Consider the following 23,979-nt stretch of genomic DNA (forward strand, 5'->3'; position numbering starts at 1 on the left):
CATTCAGGGGGAAACCAATAAGAATATCAGCAGATTTTTCAGTCCAGACCCTAAAAGCTAGAAGGGCCTGGAACAACATTTACCAAGCCCTGAAAGAAAATGGATGGCAACCAAGAATTTTATACCCAGCAAAACTTACTTTCAGATTTGACAATGAGATAAGGTCCTTCCATGATAAACAAAAGCTAAAGGAATTTACAAAAAGAAAGCCAGCATTACAGAACATTCTCAGCAAAATATTCCATGAAGAAGAGATGAAAAACAACGATGTAAATCAGTAACGGGAGGAACTAGCGTAAAGTAATAGCCAACTAAAGGAGAAACCAGATCATGTCAAAAAACAAAAATGAGTCAAATCACTGGGAATGCAAATCATATCACAATAATAACCCTGAATGTTAATGGCCTGAACTCATCAATCAAAAGACATAGACTGGCAGATTCGATCAAAAAGAAAAATCCAACAATATGCTGCCTGCAAGAGACCCATCTCATAGAAAGAGATACTCATAGACTAAAGGTGAAAGGATGGGAAAAAACATACCATGAACACGGACACAGCAAAAAAGCTGGAGTATCCATCCTCATTTCAGATAATGTGGACTTCAAGCCAAAACTAGTCAGAAGGCATAAAGAAGGACATTACATACTGCCTAAGGGAAGCATAAATCAGCAAGACATAACAATCATAAATATCTATGCCCCAAACATTGGCTCATCCATGTACGTCAAGCAAATCCTTCTCAATTCCAGAAATCAAATAGACCACAACACAATAATACTAGGCGATTTTAGCACACCTCTCTCACCGCTGGATAGATCGTCCAAACAAAAATTGAATAAAGAAACCATAGATCTCAATAACACAATTAACAATTTAGACTTAACCGGCTTATATAGAATATACCATCCAACAAAGAACGAATACACTTTCTTCTCAGCAGCACATGGATCCTTCTCTAAAATAGACCATGTATTATGCCACAAAGCTACTGTTAGCAAATATAAGAAGATAGAGATACTACCTTGTACTCTATCAGATCATAATGGACTGAAATTAGAAGTAAATGACAGAATAAAAAACAGAAACTTCTCCAATACTTGGAGATTAAATAATACACTATTATATGATGAATGGATAACAGAAGACATCAGGAGGGAAATTAAAAAATTCTTAGAAGTAAATGAGAACAAAGACACATCATATCAAAATCTCTGGGACACTATGAAAGCAGTACTGAGAGGAAGATTTATTTCATGGGGTGCATTCAACAACAGAAGTAGAAATCAACAAATAAACAATTTAACATTATAGCTCAAAGCCCTAGAAAAAGAAGAGCAGACCAACACCAAAAGTAGTAGAAGACAGGAAATAGTTAAAATCAGAGCCGAAATCAATAAAATTGAAACAAAAGAAACAATTGGAAAAATTAACAAAATAAATAGTTGGTTCTTTGAAAAAATAAGCAAAATTGATAAACCCTTAGCCATGCTAACAAAGAGAAAGAGGGAGAAAACTCAAATTACTAAAATTAGGAATGAACAAGGAAATATCACAACAGACACGAGTGAAATACAAAACATAATTAGAAGCTATTTTGAAAATCTATACTCCAACAAAACAGAAAACCTCAAAGACATCAACAAGTTTCTAGAGACATATGAATTACCTAAACTGAATGAGGAAGACATACTTATATATAAGTTATATGTAAGTTCTTCTTCACATCTTTTTTTTTTTTTTGGTCTTCTGTAGTTTACCTTTCTTTGTACAGGTCTTCTACTTCTTTATCCATATATATATGGCTGAGTCACATTTTCTTCATCCATTTACCTGTTGAAGGGCACCTATGTTGTTTCCAGAGTTTAACTATTGTGAATTGAGCTGCTATACATTGATGTGGCTGTATCAATGGTATATGCAGATTTTAAGTACTTTAGGTATAAATCAAGGAGTGGGATAACTTGTCTGTTTTTTGTACCATGCAGTTTTTGTTACTATAGCTCTATAGCATAATTAAAATCAAGTGGTGGTTCCATTTCAGGTTTTCTGAGAAATCTTCATACTTCTTTTCATATATGGATGCACCAATTTTCATTCCCACCAGCAATGTATGAGTGTAACACTTTCCCCATACTTGCCAAAATTTACAATTGTTTGTATTCTTGATATTTGCCATTCTGACTGGAGTGAGAAGAAATCATAGAATAATTTTGATAGGTATTTTTATAATTGCTGGAGGTGATGAATTTTTTTTCATATATTTGTTGATCTAAATAAGAAGAAATCAAACTATCACTGATGCCACTGACAAGATTCTATATTTAGAAGATCAAAAATCCCATCAAAAACTTCAAGAACTAATAAATGAATTCATCAAAGTAGCAGGATATAAAGTTAATACCCATAAATCAAATGCATTTCTATACATCAGTGATGAATCTACTGAATTTAGGAAATCTCCATCCACAATAGCCTCAAAAAAAATTTGGGCAGCAATCTAACAAAAGAAGTAGAAGACTTATACAAAGAAAGGTAAACTACAGAAGACCAAAAAAAAAGACGTGAAGAAGAACTTACAAGATGAAAAGCTCTTCCAAGTACTTGAATAGGCATAATTAATATTGTCAAAATGACCATACAACAGAATGTTATACAGATTTAATGCAACTCCTATTAAAATCCCAATGACATTCTTAATACAAATAAAATAAATGCAATCATGAAATACATTTGGAAATAAGAGAACAGAATAGCCAAAGCGATCCTTAGCAACAGAAGTGAAGCCAGAGGCATTAAAATACCAGACCTTAAAGTATACTACAGAGATATAGTAACAGAAACAGTATGCTATTGGCACCAAAACAGATAGGAAATCAATGGTACAGAATAGAAGACACAGAGATAAAACCACATAAATAGTTATATCACACTCCACAAAGGCACTAAAAACATTCACTGGAAAAAAGAGCATATTCAATAAATGGTGCTGGGAAAAATGAAAAACCCCATGTAGCAAAATGAAATCAAACACTTATCTCTCACTCTGCAGAAAGAGCAACTCAATTTTTTGAGTTAACAATATGTAATCCAAATGTTGATTCCTTTATAAAACATGCAAAAACAATACAATAATTTACGAAATTCAATGTATAAATATTTATAAATATTATAAATGACTTTATTAAGCGCAGTATTTGAACAGTATTTTCTATACACCTGTAAATGATTTTTTTTGTTACCTAAGGTATACTGTCCTTTATGGAAGAATTGTAATTTGAACAACAATTAAGAATAAGAACAATTAAGAACAATTAAGAATTAAGAACAGTATTTTATTGTTACACATATTTCAGACACCAAAGATTACAGCATACAATGATTACTTGCCAGAAGTAGTTATTAATATAATTTGCCTTTCATTATAAATAATCATATGTATCACCAGTAAAGCAAACAGACCTCCCTATGCAATATACAAGCTGCTTACTACCTCTTTGTGATGTCTTTTGTCTACTCATTCTGCCTTTTAGTTTGAATAATTTCATCTATCATATACTATAAAAAAGTCAGAAAAATGTCTTCCTAATCATAAGTGTAACTTTTCTGATGCTCAACGACTATAATTATCTTCACTGGATTTTCAGTGAGGTCTCATGACCATGGTGACCATGATTACAGATTCCTGTACTCTTTTCTCTCTTAGAAAATGTTTAGATGGTGGTGTTTCCCTTTAGGAGTAGGATGAGGAAATTTGAACATCATTTATGTCATTACTTTAGTACTTTACAGTTACTATAAAAATAGAAACTGGGTGTCTTACAAACAACAGTCATTTATTTCTTATGCGTCTTGATGTTGCAAAGTCCAAGGCCAAGGTTTGGATAGATGACCCTTGGTGCACTTCCTAAGTTTCATAAGTGGTATAGTCTAGCCATGTTCTTATATGGTAGAGGTCATAGGTATTGCCCTTAAGCATCTTCCATATGGACAGTAATCTCATCCTTTTGAGGACAGGGATCTTGGTTCATCACCTTACAATATTATTTTGGGAATCAATCATTTAACATGTGAATTCTGAGGGGACAAAAATCTGTGGACCATAATATTTATCATTCTTAGTGTTCTTTTCACTGACACTAAATTTTTCATACACGTGAACATCTCTAAATGCAGGCAGAAAATGCAGCTGCTTCTTTCTTTTATTACCCTTTTTAACTTGTATCATCTTCCCAATGTACATTCGTAAAATCTTGAAAGTGCTCTTTCTTTGTGTTGTTATATAATCCTAATTTACCATTTTATTATCTTCTCCTTAATCTTCATCTATAAATTGAAATATACCCTATTTAAACCATACAATTTAATAATTATTAAAAATGTCAGAAACAATGACACTAGTATAGAAGTGGTGTTTAATTTCAGATATTTATTACACAGTATTTTATTAATAATTAAATTTTTCCCTGTGGTTAAGAATAAAGACTTAAAACTCCAAGATATAGAGTTAAGTTTCCTTCTAAGTTTAAATTAAATGCTGAATAGAAATTTTAAGAAACATATTATTCTTTCCTCTGTCTGACTTTCATGGTTTTTTTAGTTATTTCTATTTGTGAAAACTTTAAATTCTCTTTTCTAAATATGCTTTTATGCTTGTTTGTCTCCTTTTTTGTATAAACATGAATTCAGTGGTTAGCTCAGTCTTTTTATCATACTCATTTAAGAGACTTTTAAAATAAACTTAATTTGCTGGATTTCATGGTAAAGCTAAAGATTCTGAGTGTGACCCTCCCTGGGACTTTCATAAATACACCATTGGGACACTGAGTAATTCAGTATGCTAAGACACACAGAAAAATTTTCTTTGTTTAGTCAGTATCATCTGTCTGTAATTCTGGTATCAAAAGTAAGTGATAAAAATTCAATTTAGAGAAATTTCATTGTATAAAATATAACACCTTAGATGATGGGCTTAAGCAATGCAGTACTATGAATACTGGTTGGGTCTTCTGGACTGTGCAGATATCATAAATATGTCATAATAGTCTGCTGAGGTCTTAGTGATAACTGGATTCATAATAATCTTCAGCATTACTCAGGACAATTTTTTAATGAATAGAAATCCTCTACCCATTTTGATTTTTTGAAGATACAGATTTTATTCTTAAATATTATCAACCAACTCTGAGAATTAAGGTTCACAATAAACCTCCAAAGAGTTGGGCCATAAAGTAAAGCAAAATAAATAATACCTGAAAACCAAATTATCCAACAACCTACAGAACAATCAGGAATATGTTCTGTAATCTTCTGGGCCTAAGGTAACATGGAACTGCCTTCTAAATAGGAAGAAGACAGGATTTCTTGTAGTAGTAGAGGGGTGTGGAGAGAGAAAAAAAAATCAGAGAAGTGACTGAAAGAGGAAGGAAAGGAGAAAGAAAGGTTTGAATGTCTGTATAATTCCTGAGGTCTTCCTGGTTGTCCTGTTTTTCTGAAAGAAAAAAGAAGTTATGAGGCTTTGGACCCAAGCTAAGTACACAATGTCATTTTTATCTGTCATAGACATAATGGTTGATCTACACTAATTTTCCTAAAACATATGCATTTTTCTTTCATTAATTTTTTTCCTAAAGAATTTATGAAAATAAGTGATACTATAAATTTTCTAATGTTCTTTTAATCATGAATGTGGCCTCAAGAAATATGAAAGTATTGAAAGAAAATTATACATTTTAAAACTGGAAATGCACTGATAAATATAAAGTAATATAGAGTTTATCAATTCAGGAATAAAAACTATTTCATTAGATAAAAATGGTGGGCTCCTGTGTGAATTTAACAGAAAAAATAAACACAAGCACACATAGACACTGCTTAGGAACACTAAATGAGGAGATAATATTTATCTCTTTATGAGAAATGAGAGAGTGGTGTTCAACATGGAGTATAAAAAAAAGTAAATTCATATGGAACAGGATCATTATTCAGTGGTGGTAAGGGACAGATTTGAGCCCACCCCAGTATCCCAAATCATGGTTAATAATTCTGAGAAAAGTCTAATACATCTAGCAAAATTTTCTGAAGATATTTTGTTATTTCCAACAATATTTGAGGATTATGGATTTTTTTCATGATCTGATAAGAGAGTCCTGTAGAGGGAAATTGCATTCAGAACTTCAGTAAATTTAATACATATTCAAGATATCATTGATTATTATCACAGACATAACAAGCATATGCACTGATTCATATCCATGGATATCTATATGAAATTTACATCAAAAATAAAAATAAAGAAGGGAGAGACACATTTAAATCTACCATCATTTTCCACTCAATTATATACCAATTCACTAAAAAAACTAATGTTACAGAATGGCTTTGTTAGAGAAGTCCAGGAAATTATAAATATCATGAGGAAACTTTTTTTAATTTAAATAACAATAAAGAGCATAGGTGCTATTGGAGATGACAAGTATCCTCCTTGATATAATTTATTGGATGAAAAAATTTTCATTATGATAATAGAACTTTAATGCAACTCTAGGTTATGAACATTCCAGTCAAGTAGAAAAGCAAGCAGCATGGAGATATGCAGATATTTGTATAGTCCTGACTGTCAATGGTAAATATTTCTTCTACATATTTTCACTGTGGAAAACTCAATCACAGAATCAGAACAAAGGAAGAAAGTAAGACTAAAAATATAAGATGGCTATATTCCCAGGTTTAAAGGACATATGTAGCTGTCTTTGGTCCACTTACAAATGATGCATTGTGCAAATACGGACATTCAAAATGCATATTGATACAATAAATATTGCTCTACTTTTAAAATTTTTAGTAGTTGGGACCACTACCCCTCTGGCAAAGATTTCCTCCTCTGGCAAAGATTTCCAATGCCGGAACTGATAGGCCTGGAGAGTGGCTAGAACTATATGAGTTACCGGGTCTCCCTCATATTGGAGGTCCTTTAATATTATGTGCAGCATGGGGTCAGTGAGGACTTTAGCTGCCAGACTTTCAATCTTACTTTTGAAAGAATAAGGAGCCAAAGAAAAGAAAGAGAGAAGAACAGGAGGAAGTAGAAAAAAAATGGAGATATTGTCCTCTGAATACAGCAAGTTAAAATCACTGTGTATGAGAAGAGGTTCATGGAGAATTAATCAGTAAAGATAAAGAGATCTTAGTCTTAGTGAAACGTTTCATGCCTAGATGTTTTTATTTTTATTTTCAAATTTCAAAGAACTTTAAATTCCACTGTCAAAGTCAATATGACTTCCTGAATTCCTCTGCTAAACTTTCAATATATTCATTTTTTAAAATTACCTTGAGTCATTTAGAGTTCTTTTTGGTAAATATACCTTAGTTGACATACACTACCACTGAATTAAAAATACTATTACTCAAATGGACTTAACACATATCTACAGAATATTTAATTCATCAATGACCAATTTCACTTTCCAGCAGGGAATGAAATATTTAGATTATATTTTAAGTCACAAAGCAAACCTTACAAAGAGCAAAAGATTATTCATAACAAATATGAAAGAATAGAGACAATTTTATTAAGACAAAATGCAATGAAATTCAAATAACTAAAAAGATAAACAGAATTCTAATAACTGTGTCTTAATTCACTTTTGAATGACAAATGGATAACAGAAGAAATCAGTGGGAAAATAAAGCCACACTTAGAAACAAATGAGATTAATTCTTTAATATTTCAAAATCTCTGGGACATAGTGAAGGCAGCTCTATGAGAAAAAAATTTTGAGATAAGTTCTTGATAAGTTTCTGAGACTAGCACTGAACCTGTAATTCACCTGCCTCAAAATTCCCAGGGGCAGGATTTAAATGAGTGGACTATTGGTCCTGGCTGGATTTCTAACTTAAAATATATCATTCTTACAAAATCATTAGTTCACATTAAAAGCAAAAGAAAATAATTGTAAAGAAAAGTTGTAGGAACTTTTTTCTATAACACAGCATGACCTTGCTAACTGTTTTTTCAGTGTATTGAATAAGAGAATTTCACATTGTCAAACATCCCTGATATTTCAAGGGAGTAGAATAGTCCAGAAGAACATGTTTATCTTCCTTTCTGTTAGTAATACAAGAAGAAATTTAAGAGATAATAAACTAATTATATAATTATATAAATATGAACCAAAAATTTCAACAAAATAAAACAGGAATGGACACAATAACTTTGCTATTTTGGTTTGGATTTAAGAATGTCCCCTGGAAAGCTCATATGGTAGACAATATAGCAATGTACAGAATGAGCAGAAGGGTTAACAGATCTATCCTATGGAGTAGATGTATCCATTTGCAGGGTTAGGGATTTGAATAGACTGGAGATGGTAACAAAAGGAGGTAGAACATGGGTGGAGATAGTATGACAGTAAGTATATGGGCTTTCATTATATCTCCTCCCTGACTTCTCCTCTGCTTCTTGGTTGCTGTTAAGTGAGCATCTTTCCAGTAGCACAGTGTTCCACCTTGATGTTATGCCCCACTGCAGACCCAGAACAAGGGATTCAGCTGAACCCATGAGGTCAAAAATAATTTTTACTTCTCTACATTATTTTTGAGGAATTTATATGTATAATTATATTGGGAAAAGCTAGATAATGGTTACATGGAAGTTCTCCTAGGTGCAATAACCTAGATCTACATTTAATAATCAAAAATGCCAATTTATCTACATATGTAGTTAATCGCTTATTATATTTATTTGGTAAAAAAGTCCATTAAATTATATGGTCTTCTTGAACCAATACTCCAGATGGTGAATGAGGGGTATGAAAAAGAATTAATTGAACAGGTTTCCTTAAGTCTACATAAGATAAATATCCTTCATTTAAACGTTGTTCAACCAATTTTAATTCTTGTTCTGCTTGTTTAGACAATACTCTAGGACTATTTAATTCAGTGTCACCTTCTAAAGTAGCAAGTAGATGTTGTAATTGATAAGTGGGAATGCCTATAGATGGACGAAGCCAATTGATGTCTCCTAATAAACTTTGGAAATCATTTAAAGTTTTTAAATTATCCTTTCTAATTTGAACATTTTGAGGTGTTATTTTTTTGTTTATCTAAAATAAAACCTAAATATGAATATGGAAAATCAATTTGTACTTTCTCTGGTGATATTTGAAGGTTGAATTTTGATAGTGCACTTAGAACTTCTTTATAAAAAAATTCTTGCTCAGTTTTTGCAGGAGTAGCTAATAATAGATCATCCATATAATGATACAAAATAAAGAAGGGACATTGTTGTCGAACAGGTTCCAAAGCCCTAGCTACATATTCTTGACATAAAGTAGGACTATTAACCATACCTTGAGGTAATACTATCCATTGATAATGTTTAACAGGTTATTGATGATTATATTCTGGGACTGTGAAAGCAAACTTTTCTTTATCTTGAGGTTGTAAAGGAATAGTGAAAAAACAATATTTTAAATCAATAACAGTTATTAACCAATTTCGTGTGGTATCATAGCTGGGGAAGGAAGCCCAAGTTGTAATCCTCCCATAGATTTAATACATTTATTAATTTCCGTTAAATCTATTAATAGTCACCATTTTCCAGATTTCTTTTTAATAATGAATACAGGAGAATTCCAGGAGGAAGTAGAGTATTCAATATGTCCCGCTTATAATTGTTTATTAACCAATAGTTTTAATGCCTCAAGTTTTCTTTATTTAAAGGCCAATGCTCAATCCATGTAGGAATATTAGTTAACCAAGTTAGGGACAGTGCTTGAGGGGATTGAACAGTGGCTATAAATTTTTTGATGGAATATGTATATAAGCCTTAAGCTGAGATAAAATATCTCTTCCCCAAATGTTAATGGGAACAGTTAGGATATAAAAAGTTGTAAAAAAAACTGACAAGTTTTAAAGTATGTCAAGAAAGAGGACCAGAACTGATCCATACATGAGCTATTGTTCATGTAAGCCTTTATAATTACCTTCCCCATTAATTTATCTTCCATAGGACCAGGGGGATTTTGTATCTCACTTTCCCGAGCTTGTTTTCTAGCTTCGTATTCCCATCAGCTTCTCTGTTGTAACCACTGAGATCCTTCTAAAACTGTTTTAGCTAATGCTTCCCAATCCAAAGGCATAAGTAACCTGGATGTTCCTAGATTTTCTAACATTTCAAAAGGAGATTGAGGACCGTATTGAGATACAGCAGATTTTTAAATACTTTATGGATTTATATTCCACATCTGTATACTGAACATCCACCAGGTGGGGGTTTTGAGGATTTTGCTGTCTAACAATAGGAAATAACTGAGGTGGATCAATAAATTCACCGGTAGGAGCACGAAGATCATCATCATCATACAATATAGTAAGAGGAAATGTAAAACATTGATGTTCTCCTCCCACATCAATTTTAGGTTTTGTGACTGGAAAAAGAGAAGCATAGGAAAGAACAGTAGGCTTAAGAGAAGATTTTTGTTCCTTTAATTTCATCTGTTTTGCAAAAGCTCTCATCATTCCCTTCATATCAGAATCACTATCAGAATCTTCAACATCCTCTTCACTCTCTGAATTGGAAGGTAACAGATTTTACAGATTCTGGAGATTCACTTACCAGATCACATATATCTTCTTTAGCCTCAGGATTTGCGATTTTCTTTTCTAACTTTGATTCATCAGTTTTTATGTTATGTTGAGAGCCTTTTTCACTATTACTTTCCAGTAACTGTAATGCCTGTGTAATATCACTACAAAGTGTCCAAACTTTTAAAGATATTATGTTCCCTGCCTGATGTTTTCGTAGTTCTTTTTGAATAACTTTCCATTCCCCTAAATTTAACTGTACTTTAGTTTGATATTGAAACCAATAACAATGCTTTTCAATAACTTTAAATAATTCTTTTAACCTCTTTTGTGAAGATTTTATTCCTATTGAATGTAATAGCCCTTGCAATAATTCTAAATACTATTCCTTTAATGAGTGGGAATTCCCCATTTCTATTCCAAAAGTCCCCCTATCCTTTTTAACAACCCAGGGTGCTTACCCTTTTGGTGCTGATCCTGCCAACTATGCCAAATACTGTGAAGAAGACTCAGACACAGGTCAGCATGGCAATGAGCTCCTTTACTGAACATAGCAAGCCATTTTATATGGTTTCTGAACAAGGAAGGCAATCCTCCAGCAGCAATGATTAAGGCCTTTTTGCTTAGGGAATGGCTACTCTCTTAATAATTTCTTAATCTACTTTGGGCTGAAACATTCTGAGCTCTGCCCTTTTTTAAGAACAGATAAACATCCTTGTTTACAAGTAATGTCCTTTTCTCAGAACATTCCAGACCTCTTGGCAAAACACCCTGTTTGCAGGCAAGCTCCACCAATCATCACAGAACATCTCATTTACAAGCACACCAGCAGCCATTACTTCTCATTGTCCATGTTTGGAGAATCTCAAATGAGACTATTTACAACATGAGGGGGAAAATTACACCCTAATTTATCATGAGTGCAATGCAAAATATCAAAAGTAATAGATTCTCAAAGTTAAAAAAATTAAAAATACATTGGAAAATTACTTATGCAATTTCAGCCTCAGTCTAGAGCTGCCATTGGCAACCAGTTGTACATGCCCTGGCATCTTTACTACCTGAGGGTACCTGAGGGCCTCCATCACCTGCCATCTTTAGTACCTGAGGGCCTCCACCACCTGCCCTCATGGTGAAGCTTGCAAATGCTATGGAAATCAAGGTGATCTCAAGAAAATGACTCCTCTACCAAAGAAGGTAGAAGAAGACAGTGAAGAGGAAATGTCAGAAGGTGAAGAAGATGACAGCAGTGGTGAAGAGGTTGCCATACCTCAGAAGAAAGACAAGTAGGCTACCACAACTCCAGCAAAGAAGGTGGTGGTTTCCCCAACAACAAAAGGTGGCAATTGCCACACCTGCCAAGATAGTGGCTGTCACTCCAGGCAAAAAGGCAGCAGCCACACCAGCCAAGAAGACAGTTACACCAGCCAAAGAAGTTACAACACCTGGCAAGAAGTGAGACTCTCTGGGCAAAGCACTGGTAGCAGCTCCTGGTAAGAAGGGAGCTATTACCCTAGCCAAGGGGGGAAAATGCCAAGAATGCCAAGAAGGATTAATGAGGAGGAGGAGGATGACAGTGAGAAAGATGATGAAGAGGAGAAAGATGAGCATAAGGATGAATTTGAGCCAACAGTTATAAAAGCAGCAGCTGTTGTGCCTGCCTCAGAGGAATGAGGATGATGTGGAGGATGATGAGGAAAAGGATGAGGAGGAAGAAGATGACTCGGAAGAAGCAGTCATGGAAATCACACCAGTCAAAGGAAAGAAAGCTGCTGCAAAATCTGTGCCAACGAAAGCCAAGAGTGTGACTGAGCAAGATGAAGAGGAGGAGAATGAGGAGGAAGAGCTTCAAAGAAGCACGTGGAAAACAAAAGAGGGAAATGGCCAAATAGAAGGCAGCCAAGAAACTGAAAGTGGAAGGCACTGAACCAAGTAAACCTTTTAATCTCTTCATTGGAAACCTGAATATTAACAACTCTGCTTTTGAACTAAAAATTGGTATCGGCGAACTTTTTGTAAAACATGATCTGGCTGCTGTGGATGTCAGATTTGGAACAACTAGGAAGTTTGGCTATGTGGATTTTGAATCTGCTGAAGGTCTGGAAAAAATCTTGGAACTCACTGGTTTAAAACTATTTGGCAATCAAATTAAACTAGAGAAACAAAAAGAAAAGGACAGTAAGAAAGATCAAGATACAAGAACACTTTTGGCCAAAAATCTCCCTTATGAAGGCACTCAGGATAATTAAAAGGAGAGTTTGAAGATGCCATGGAGATCAGATTAGTCAGCAAGGTTGGGAAGAGTAAAGGGGTTACTTATATTGAAGTTGAAACAGAAGCCGATGCTGAGAAAACCTTTGAAGAAAAGCAGGGGACAGAGATCCATGGGCAATCTTTATCCCTCTACTACATTGGAGAGAAAGGTCAATATAGAGACTATAAATGTGGAAAGAACAGTGTGTGGAGTGTTGAATAAAAAGTTCTTAGTTTTAAGCAAATTTTCATATCAATGTAACAGAAGAAACCATTAAGGAAGTATTTGAGAAGGCAACTTTTATCAAAGTACCCTGGAACCAAAATGTCAACTCTAAAGGGTATGTCTTTATAGAGTTTGCTTCATTTGAAGATGGAAAAGAAACTTTAAATTCCTATAATAAAAGGGATATTGAGGACAGAGTAATTAGACTGGAGTTGCAAGAACCCAGGAGATTGCCTGATGCAAGAAGCCAGACATTAAAAACTCTGTCAAAGGTCTATCTGAAGATACCACTGAAGAACCCTTAAAAGAATCATTTGATGGCTCTGTTCCTGCAAGGATAGTGAATGACTGGGGAACCTAATCCTTCAAAGGGTTTGATTTTGTAGACTTCAACAGTGAGGAAGATGCCAAAGCTGCCATAGAGGCCATGGAAAATGATGAAATAGATGAAAAAAATATTACCTTGGATTGGGCCATGCTTAAAGTGAAAGATGGCTTTGGGGGTCGTGGTGGAGGTACAGGAGGGTTTGGAGGCTTTCAAGGAGGCAGAGGGGGAGGAGGAGACAAGAAGTCACAAGGAAAGAAGACAAAGTATGAATAGTTTCTTCTGTACCCCGGCCATTCCCTTTTCCATTTGAAAGGAAGGACTGATTTTTAACTCTGTTACCTGTTCAGTGACAGAGCCTTCTGAAGATATTCCAAGACAGCGTACAGTCTTCTGGTCTATTTGAAAATCCATATAGATGACATTTCAAAGGAGATGTTGGTTTTGACTGGATATTCATATAAACTTTTAAAAGAGATGTGTAATAGAGCTAACCCTTTTCTGCAAGTTTTGAATTTATGTTGTTTCATTTCATGTCCAAACCTTTTTTTTTCTACAAATAGGTTTTTGGTTTTGTTTATGTTGAGGGGTGTAAAGAAAGCAGAATGTTTTATGAGTTTGGCTTCAGTGACTTTAGAACAAAATAAAGGTCCTAAACTCTGGAAAAAATATTACTTTATATACACATATATCAAACTCAGTCTTTTTGATCTTTAACCTGTATCTTTAAACTCAGATACAGTCATCTAAGAGTTTTACTCTCAGTTTGTAAGACAAGGTAGATGATTCAGAAATATAATGGTGGTTAATTGCATTGAGGGACGTAAGGCCACAGGACTGATGTATGGAAGTCTAATCATTTCGTTCTTATCACCAAACATTTCCAGTGTATCTCCCTAATCAATGAAGGACACTCTATATCTCTGAATTTAATCCCACCCCCTAGTGTTTTTTATAATACCTCAAGATCATAATGTGCTACTACTTTCTGTATTTACCATCTCAATTTATTAATATGGAAACAATTGCTTTGTTAAAGCTACTTGTATAAACTAATATCACAAGATAACAAAACCAGTATCTAACTGAGGCTAGTTAAGCTAAAAAAATTATACAGAAGGCTTTGCAAAGATGTTCAGTGAATTAAATTAACATAGCAATCAGAAATTTCAGAAAAGAAAAAAAAATAGTCAAGTTCACATTTTGAAGCTCACAGAAATTAAATTGCAAAAGAAAATTCAGTAAAAATCATACTCCCTTTTTCTTCATTTTTAGTTTTCCAAGTTATCCTCACATATTGTCTAACATGCAAGCATAGATATAGTGAAATACAGATCTAACTTGGCAGATCTGAGTTATTTGCCCACAGATGGAGTGGGAAGGTAGAAAATCTTACCAGTAAAAGAAATGAATAATTGGACAGATGACAGTGAGAGCAACTCTATAACATACTTGCTAATGATGGGGAACTAAAGAACATAATACTTTTGCTTCTGACTTTGAGTTCTACTTCTATCTCCTAAATCTATATCTTTTGTTTTGAAGAATTAAATCCTCAAACTCAAATATAGTGCTTTACTTCATCCAAATTTTTAATTGTGGTCAATTCCAAAACTAAAGATTTTTTGTTATGTTTTTATCTCCATACAAAGCAGTCAATTTTTAAAATTTAACAACTATTATTTCTCACAATTCACAGTTATATCCCAAAGGGACTGAAGTGATAAAGTTAATTATGATACTCAATTTATATGTAAGTATTTGATATAGTATATCGTCAGTTTTTCAACATTCATGTTACATTTTTTTCTTGATGTGTTTGCAGATATTGAAGTAAAAAACAAAAGGTACGATTCATCTTTGGAAGTCCACCACAACTGAATAGGCAAAAGTGAGGAGAATCTGACCCAGAAAATTAAATAAGGAGCCAGGTGACTGAGCCAGTAAAAGATACATGGAGACTTGAAGAGTGAGAACCCAAACTACAATATCCCTCTAAAACCTCTGTCACCATAACTCTCTTCCCCTTAGCTCCTGTAAAACTGTCATCAATGTTTTATTTCATTGATCATAGCTCTAGACATGAATTTTGTATTTCCCTCAAGACAAAGTTTGCCCTACCTATTAAGTTCACATCTCCAGAAACCTGTCCTATTACCCATCTCTTTTTACTTATTGTATCCATAGTTTATTGTCTTCATTTTCCCTTCATCCTCTCCTTCATATTTGCTCCTTTGACTCCTCTTTTTTTGCAAAGACAAGAAAAAAACATGACAGTTAAAGCCCTCATTAACTCTATGATGAACCTGATTTTGAGGAGCCTTCAAGGTGGGCAAGAATTGGAAGCAGCCAACATACCTGTAGCCTCTCTGAAGGCCCACCATCCACTCAGGGTCTGATCTAGGAACTCTCCTCCAAAAAAGGAAGTCCTGCTAGTCTGTCAACCCCCTTTTCCCCCTCCTGTGCTACATTGCCCAAATTGATATCACAGTCAATTAGGTATTATTTTGTGTACTCCTGGAACAGATTGTCCTTCATAGGCATTTTCTCTGAAAAGATAATGGTTTTAATTCTTATATTTTGGAGGGTTTCTCTCCTTCTGTATCCCATAAGAAAACCACCCTCCTTTTCATTGGAGTTCATTTATTGACTTTCAAGGCTTTCTTTGAATCATGAACTGAGTTTGAAAAGACATTTTGGCTAAGTTAGTTGAAAAATAGACATGTGTAAAGGGAGAGTAAGACTGATTTCTTCATTCTGTGTAACAGCAGCATCACAGAGGAACCAGTTAATGAAATACTTGACTTAGTTTTGTTGATTTCTAGAAAAGGAATATTCAAAGGCAAGGAGCTAAGATGGTCATGAAAATGTCCTTGTGTGTGGGCATGTGAAAAATGAATAAATACATCTGTGATATATGAGAATTGTCTATGTGGCATGTGTTATTTGAGGTGTGAATCTGGCACAGAAATAAAAATGAATTTTGAATATCTTGTGAAATATTCCCATATAAATCTGATGAATATTTCTAGTTTTACTAAAAGTGATGGAGATAAGTTTGTCTTTGTATGAATTTATATAACTCTGTGTGTGCATATGTATGCGTTCTCTGTTACGATAGTACTTCGTATGTATGTGAGGGTACAGAGCTGAAAGCAGGACCATTCATGAACACTTGTTTAAAAAAGTCCATATATGAAAATGATTTATCTTGAGGAAATAAGTAAATTTTAGAATCAGGTCAAGCCATACACAGTTGGAGAAGGTCACATGTGTGAGGATTGTGATGTAATTATGGGAGTAGTGAAAGTATTGAATCCATTAAGAATTTTATGTTGAAAAAGGCCATAAGGGAGGCGCTGTGTTATTCTAATGGAAATTGGAACCGTGACTGTAGAAAGGATACTTATATGAAAGAAGAAATGGGGAACTATACATCAGGAAGTAGTATAACACAAGTGTGAGCTTGAATGTGTGTCATGTGAAGGGTGTTTCTTGTTGAATTCCCTTACACAACTCACACTGCTCTCTATCTCAACCAGATGCACCAGTGTTCACATTAAGGTCTGTGCTGAGAATATTTATACTATACTTGAAGACCCATTTCTTGTCTGTTTTTGCCAGGCTGCTGTAGTTATTATCTCTATCCTTCTTTGCTGTCCTGTATATTAAAATAATGTGAACAGAATCAGGGTTGAACTAACAGCTCACTACTAATCCTTCCAAGTTACAATCCCATCTTTTCATTTTCCATGCCAGTCTCATAAAAGCATATGACTTACTTGTGCAAGATACACTGGAAAAGTGCACTGAGTTCTCTCTTTTTTTTTTTTTTTTGCCATGATTCAGGACGGGGCCACCATACATGGGCTCAGTAGTATCTTTTAAACCTCAAATTCTGGACAAAAGCAACAACAACAGCAATAGCAGCAACAACAAGACGAGAAGTATTTCCTGGGCTATACTATCAAACACATATTCAATTCATGGATAGTATGTGCCAGGCATTATTACCAGTCATGAAAATTACTCTCACACTTATTTAGTCACTTAAGATAATGTTCTCTTTAAAAATTCCAAAGGAAACTATAATTATTATTATAATTATACTTGTGGATGAGTGTATTGGATATCAATGGAATTGTTTTTCTTGTACCTGTTATATTGGAAATATACTGAATATTGGAAATTGATTCATATGTGAAATATTATATGCAGTTACAAAAAATTGTACGCTATTATTATTAAATAAATTTTATTTAATAATATATAAATTTTATTTAATAATATAAATAAAACTTAAGTTATAAAACTTAAGGACATAGAGTATAAACTTGACATACATATTTTAAAAGAAAGAATATATATGCACACATACATATGGAGTAAGTGACAGAACCCCTCATGTATCCTACCCCATACCTCTCTAAAATAGTTTATATACTGAAGAGGCACAGAAGTGGTTATCAGATTCTGTGTCCTATGCTGTCTGTAGGTAGACTTAGACTGATCCAGAATGTCTAAACTGTGGAATGTTGGAGAATATCAGAGTGACAAATTTTGAAAAAGAGAATCAAATGTCATTTTTTGACCTTCAACAATTATTCAAGTATACCATTTAAAATCACAAAACATGGCACTTATTTTCCTGAAATATATGTTCTAAACCCTCTATAAAGTTTCAACCCTAAGTAAACAAATATATCTGCTGAAATGATGTATATGGACAGGATTTATTTCACATAAGTGACCTGAGTTTTCTTGTACTGTATATGAGAGACTCATAAAATTTGGCATAGATTTGCAAGTACAGTCTTTCTTTTGTTCAAGCATAGATGGTCACATATAAATTCTCAAAGACAGAAAATACAGTAAAGAACTGTTTGACTTCCTTTTTGCCCATAACAGTGTATTTCAAAATCTATTGATGTGAATCCTGTTTGCAGAACTATGTGGAACTAGAACTTTGTGAAGAATGGAAATTTTCACTGGGATTTCTGAATATAAACCTGCAACACTAATCATAGTGCCATTCTCAGAGAATATGTTGGAAAATTCTGACTTAAAAGCACATTAGAAGTGTTTGGATTTTTTTAAAATTTTACTTTGTTTTACAAATTTTGTATGAATTTAAATAACTTTAACATGCATTAGAGACAAAATATTTGTCAAAATCTCTATTTTTTTTCTGATTTTCTCCTTGCTTGTATTTCTAAGGGGATTGTTATATTTTTGAATTAATTAATTTGTAAATTATAAAATTGCAGTTGAAAGAATGTTTTCCTCTCTGAAATTCTATCTGTTGCACATTTTTGGCCCAGGGTTCAACTGTGTGGGGATTATGGGATGTTATTTTAATTCTAAAAATATCAAAATTTTAGGATGTTATACACATTTTTAAAAAAAATATAGTATTTTGACTATATTTTGACAGTATTTTGACTATATTTTTACATCCTCGGTAGATTTAAAATTACTTATGTGCAATCCCTACAAACATGAATTAATATATCATCCTGCAATTTAAAATATATCAGTGTATCTGAAGGATTTACCTATTAGTTATTTTCTGTACTTTAAGAATGCTAACTCATAGTTGACAAGTTATTTTCTATAGGAGTATCAAAAGGATAGCTGAGTGAAAATTCAGTTATTCACCATTTTCACTGCCAGATATCATTAGGGTACTACTAGTCATGGTTTACATTTTTTTTTTGTTTTGTTTTTCTTTTAGGTCTGAGGTATAAACAAGTTGAGTACACTGTATTAATAAATTCACCTCATCTCCTCACACCTATTATGTTTGTTTCACAAAACATAAACACAGTGTTTTTCCCCTTCCACCATAACTTGAAAAGATATCCTGTTTATTGTGTGGAAACAGAGAACCAGACATACAACAAAGAACAGTAGATTTGAAGATTATAAATATATACAAACAAAACTTTCTTTGAGAGAATGAGAAGATGCTGAACTGGATTTCTTCAGATATTCTCTGTTTCCTGATCTGATCTGCCTAGATTTGTAGTTCTGTTTCTCCCTTGCACCCTGAAAGAGAATGTGCTAGAGATAGAAGATTCACAAGAAAGATTATCTAAATTGGAAAATAAATATTTTTTAATCAAAGACCAAAAGTTTCCTCCAGAAAGTACACAGGATTTGTATAATAAATATATAGGTTTAAGCTTCTAGAAATTTTAATAAAGATCATAAAGTTTCATTTATTCAAGCAAAAAAATTTTGAATATTATGTGCTGAATTCTAAGCATAGATACTGCCCTTGAATTAAGAGAAAATGAACTGCATATCATTCCTAAAAGAATTAGTGCTAAATTACCATTTCATGTTGGGGATTGTGTTAGAATTTCTTTATCTGGATTGACCAAATACACCAATATACACCAATTGACCATATACACCAATCAGTAAAGCTCCATTCCTCATGGTATTTTAGTTCATATGGAGTAGAAATATTGACTTCCAATATTTTGCCAAATTATACTTGGAAAATCTGTTGACATTGAGCCGGAAGGCTCACACACTAAAGTTTTTCTTTAAAGAACACAATTGCATGCACAGTAGGATCAAAGTACACGAATAAACTCTGGAGCTCCATTAAGGAGAAGAAATTAAAAGTAATATAAACTGCTAACTTCCAACTTCTTCCCATTCTACTTCTATAACCTTCACATAAAAGTAGTTATTTTGTTCTTTACATATATCTCTGACTTAAACTGGGAACCAGTATGTTTTTATACTCTGCTTACACATAGAATATGGTCTCAAATATCTTCGTACTTATCAATTTTGTTTAAACTCTTGATAACTGTTCATTCTCACATTTTTAAACTTAGTTGACATCTGACATCCTTGATATTCACAGCCTCATATCAAACATTTGGTAAAATTTTGTTTTTGAAGTATTATCTTCAAGAACAGCCATTCTTCCTGTTTAAAATGTTAAGAACACCATCAAGTATTAAATTGTTCAAAAGTATAAAAATCTCTCATGAATGCTTCTGACATGTATATTACACACACATTATAGTGCAATCGTGTGTGATGTTTGAGTGAACTTTGCATTTATAAGTTCATAGCACATTAGCTAAAATTGTGTGAGTGTTTAATATGTGACTGGGTGTTTACAAATGTAAATATGAAAGTTCTGTTTGAGTAGGAATGAATGGGCTTAGTATTTGTGTGCTATTTTGATACATATCTATGTATATTCATTTATTTTCCTCTGATTAAGTGTGAGAGGAGAGACTTCTTTCTCATCCTGCTGTACCAAAATAAAATCACAGGCTCAGAGACAATTCACTTCAACTAAAATAAAGTAGTATGAGAAAAAAAGTTTGGAATGAATTGCACAGCAATTATATATACCTATTTAATAAGGCAAATAATAATTTAAAAACCAAAATGTCACTTGATAAACATTAACAAAAAATAAAGAAATGACAATTATAAAAGAATATTCAGTACTATACAACTCAGGCAAAATGCATTTAATAAAGATAATTCCAAAGTGGAATAAAAGACCAATGTGAATAAAAGAGTTTGAAGTGCATTTTGCTTTAGAAAATATGTGGAACAAGTGTACACTAACAAAATAACCTAATTACAACCTGAAATAAATGCAAGGAAGACACAGTTTAATATTTTGTAAGGAAATTTAGATAAACTAAGATAAAAAAAGAAAAAATATAATTTGAAACAGTTTTTCTACTGGGGATTGAACCAGGAATTAAACAGGGCATATCTCATACTAAGCACACTCCCATCTCTAAGCTATACCCCAAACAGGATGGTTATTTAAGCATGAAGCCACATTCCCAGCACTGTTTATTATTATTTTAAAGATAGGGTCTCATTATTTTCCTTAGGGCCTTGCCAAGTTGCTGATGCTGGCTTTGAACTTGTGATCCTCCTACTTCAACCTCTGAGCTTCTGGGATTACAGGTATGTGCCACTGTGCCTGGCCAAGGGAAACACTTATAAAAGTCAAATGAATGCAACAAAATAATAATTTTGGCTTCTGAGATAAATAGGTTAACTACTTAACTATGCAATATAGCCAATTCAAAAATAAATGTAAATGTCATCAAAAGGACTGCCTGCTTTATGGTACTGGAGCTTCTGCACTGTCTCAGTTTCCATGGTATGTCATTGTGATGTCACTCACCCATGGGCTTTGGCTTCATCTGGTTATTCTCTCTGGAAAACTCATAAAATGTCCTGGGATGGATTCTTGATGGGTTATTTGCAGTTTATGATTCTTTGTTCAACTTAAACGTGTTTTTGATCAGAAATTTAGAGGAATTCACCTAAAAAATATGTGATCTCTCATGGTAATATGTTCCCATTGTACTCTTTCAACTAAAAATGCAAACAAGAATAATCAATAGATTTTGAGGACTAAGGCAAATATCAAAAATTCAGTGACTGTGAACCTTATTTGAGAATGCATAACAATAGTTTCCCGAGAATAAGCTTTTAAGTTTGAATCCAATTTATTAATTCCTTTTTTAAAAAAATTCAATTTGTTCTAGTTAGTTATACATTGCAGTAACTAGTATGACCACACTCTGGAATCTAGTGAGGGAGAAACAGGGATTGGAAAATATAGATTCATAAACACAGATTTTGAAGATTAAGCTAGGATCAGGTGGAACTCTGCTTTCTGATGGAGACTCATGTCTAAAGAGTTTTGCCAGCAAACTTTATTTATATATGTCTCATTATCAGCTTAAAGACTATGCAACCTTTATTCTTTGACTCAGGAAAGTTACAGAAACCAGAACATTTATGTAGTTTTTCTGAAGCTGCAAACCACAGTTTCAAAGTGCAATGTTAGGAGGTTTGTGTAACTCTCAAGAAAGTTCATCGTTAAAAGTTACTAGGGAGAAATAGAGCTGCTGAAATATTGTGTTTGTCTAGCATAAGAGTTCCTTTCTTCCCAGGAACTGTGTGCCTGAGATCAAGGTCGGAACAAATAGGACTCTTGCACAGAGCTTCTTCATACAGGGCATTGCTAAGCATCCTGTGCCCTTGTTCTCGAGCACGTCATGCTACAGTTGTGACGGCATCAGAGACCCTCCATCTCAGTAACTGTTCTCCCATCCTCTGTTACCACTCTTCACAATACAAGACAATAAAATGCATTTTGACACATCATACATAAAAGGAGAATAACTTCTTATTCATCTGGCACATGATACAGAGTTACACAAGTCATGTAATAATATATGCACCTAATGATTCATCTACTATAATTCTTACCCCATCCTGTTTCCCCTGTCTTTATTCCCCTTTGTCTAGTTCAAAATATTCATTTTCAAAACCCCGTTATTGTGAATTAGCACCTTCATATCAGAGAAAACTTTCAACATTTGTTTTTCTAGGATTGGCTTATTTGGCTTAACATAATATTCCCAGTTCCATCAATTTTACCTATAAATGCAATAAGTTAATTCTTCTTTAAATCTGAATAGTATTCTACTGAGTATTCTATTTTCTTTATCCTTTCATCTTCAGAAGGCCACCTAGATTGTTTCTATAGTTTAGCTAGTGTGAGTTGAGTGGCTATCAAAACGTGATGTGGCTGCCTCACTGTAGTACGCTGATTTTAAGTCCTTTGGGTATAAACCCAGGAATGGTATGACTGGGTCAAATGGTGGTTCCATTTCAAGTCTTCTGAGGAATCTCCATACTGCTTTCCACATTGATTGCACCAGTTTGTAGTCCCAGCAGTAATGTATGAGTATACATATTTCTCCATATCCTCGCAACGTTTATTGTTGCTTGGATTATTGATGATTGGCATATGACTGGAGTGAGGAGAAATCTCACTGTAGTTTTAATTTGAATTTCTCTAATTGCTAGAGATGTTGAGCAATTTTCATATATTTGTTGATTGATTATATCTCTTCTCTGAAGCATCTGTTCAGTTCCTTAGCCAATTTTTGATTGAGTCATTTGTTTTTGTGGTGTTGTTTTTTGTTTTTTATATATCCTGAAGATTAATGCTGAATTCAAGGTGCATGTGGTACAGTTTTCACTGCTCTGTAAGATGTCTTTATGTCATTGATTGTTTTCTTTGCTGAGAAGAAACTTTTTAGTTTGAGTACATTCCATTTATTGATTCTTGATTTCACTTATTTTGCTTTAGGAGGCTGCTTAAGGAAGCCAGTTCCTAAGTCAGCATTGTGGAGTTTTGGTCCTACTTTTTCTTTTATTCATTCCTCTGATTTAGAGTTTAAGTCTTTGATTCACTTTGAGCTGATTTTTGTGCAGGGCAAGAGGGGTTCAATTTCATTTTGTACATGTGAATTTCCAACTCTCCTAGCACAATTGGTTAAATAGGTTATGTTTTCTAGAATATGCTTTCAAGCACCTTTGTTTAGTATGAGATAACAGTATTTATGTGGGTTCATCTCTGTGTCTTCTATTCTGTACCATTGTGCATTGTTCTACATGTTAATTTTGGTACTATTGCCATGCCCTTTTTGGTAATATGGATCTGAAATATCATTTAAGGTCTGGTATTGTGATACCTCCTTCTTCAATTTTCTCATTAAGGATTGC

At 33.5% G+C, this 23,979-nt stretch overlaps 1 pseudogene across 1 annotated transcript; it reads left to right on the forward strand.

Annotated features, from left to right (window-relative positions):
* Window positions 1-11,717: 11,717 nt before the first annotated feature.
* On the forward strand, window positions 11,718-13,668 carry LOC306652043 (nucleolin-like; annotated as a pseudogene). Its single transcript has one exon. The product of its transcript is annotated as a nucleolin-like (transcript).
* Window positions 13,669-23,979: the final 10,311 nt, after the last annotated feature.

The sequence above is a fragment of the Sciurus vulgaris genome (assembly GCF_902686455.1).
Source record: "Sciurus vulgaris genome assembly, chromosome: Y".
Taxonomy (NCBI): Eukaryota; Metazoa; Chordata; class Mammalia; order Rodentia; family Sciuridae; genus Sciurus; species Sciurus vulgaris.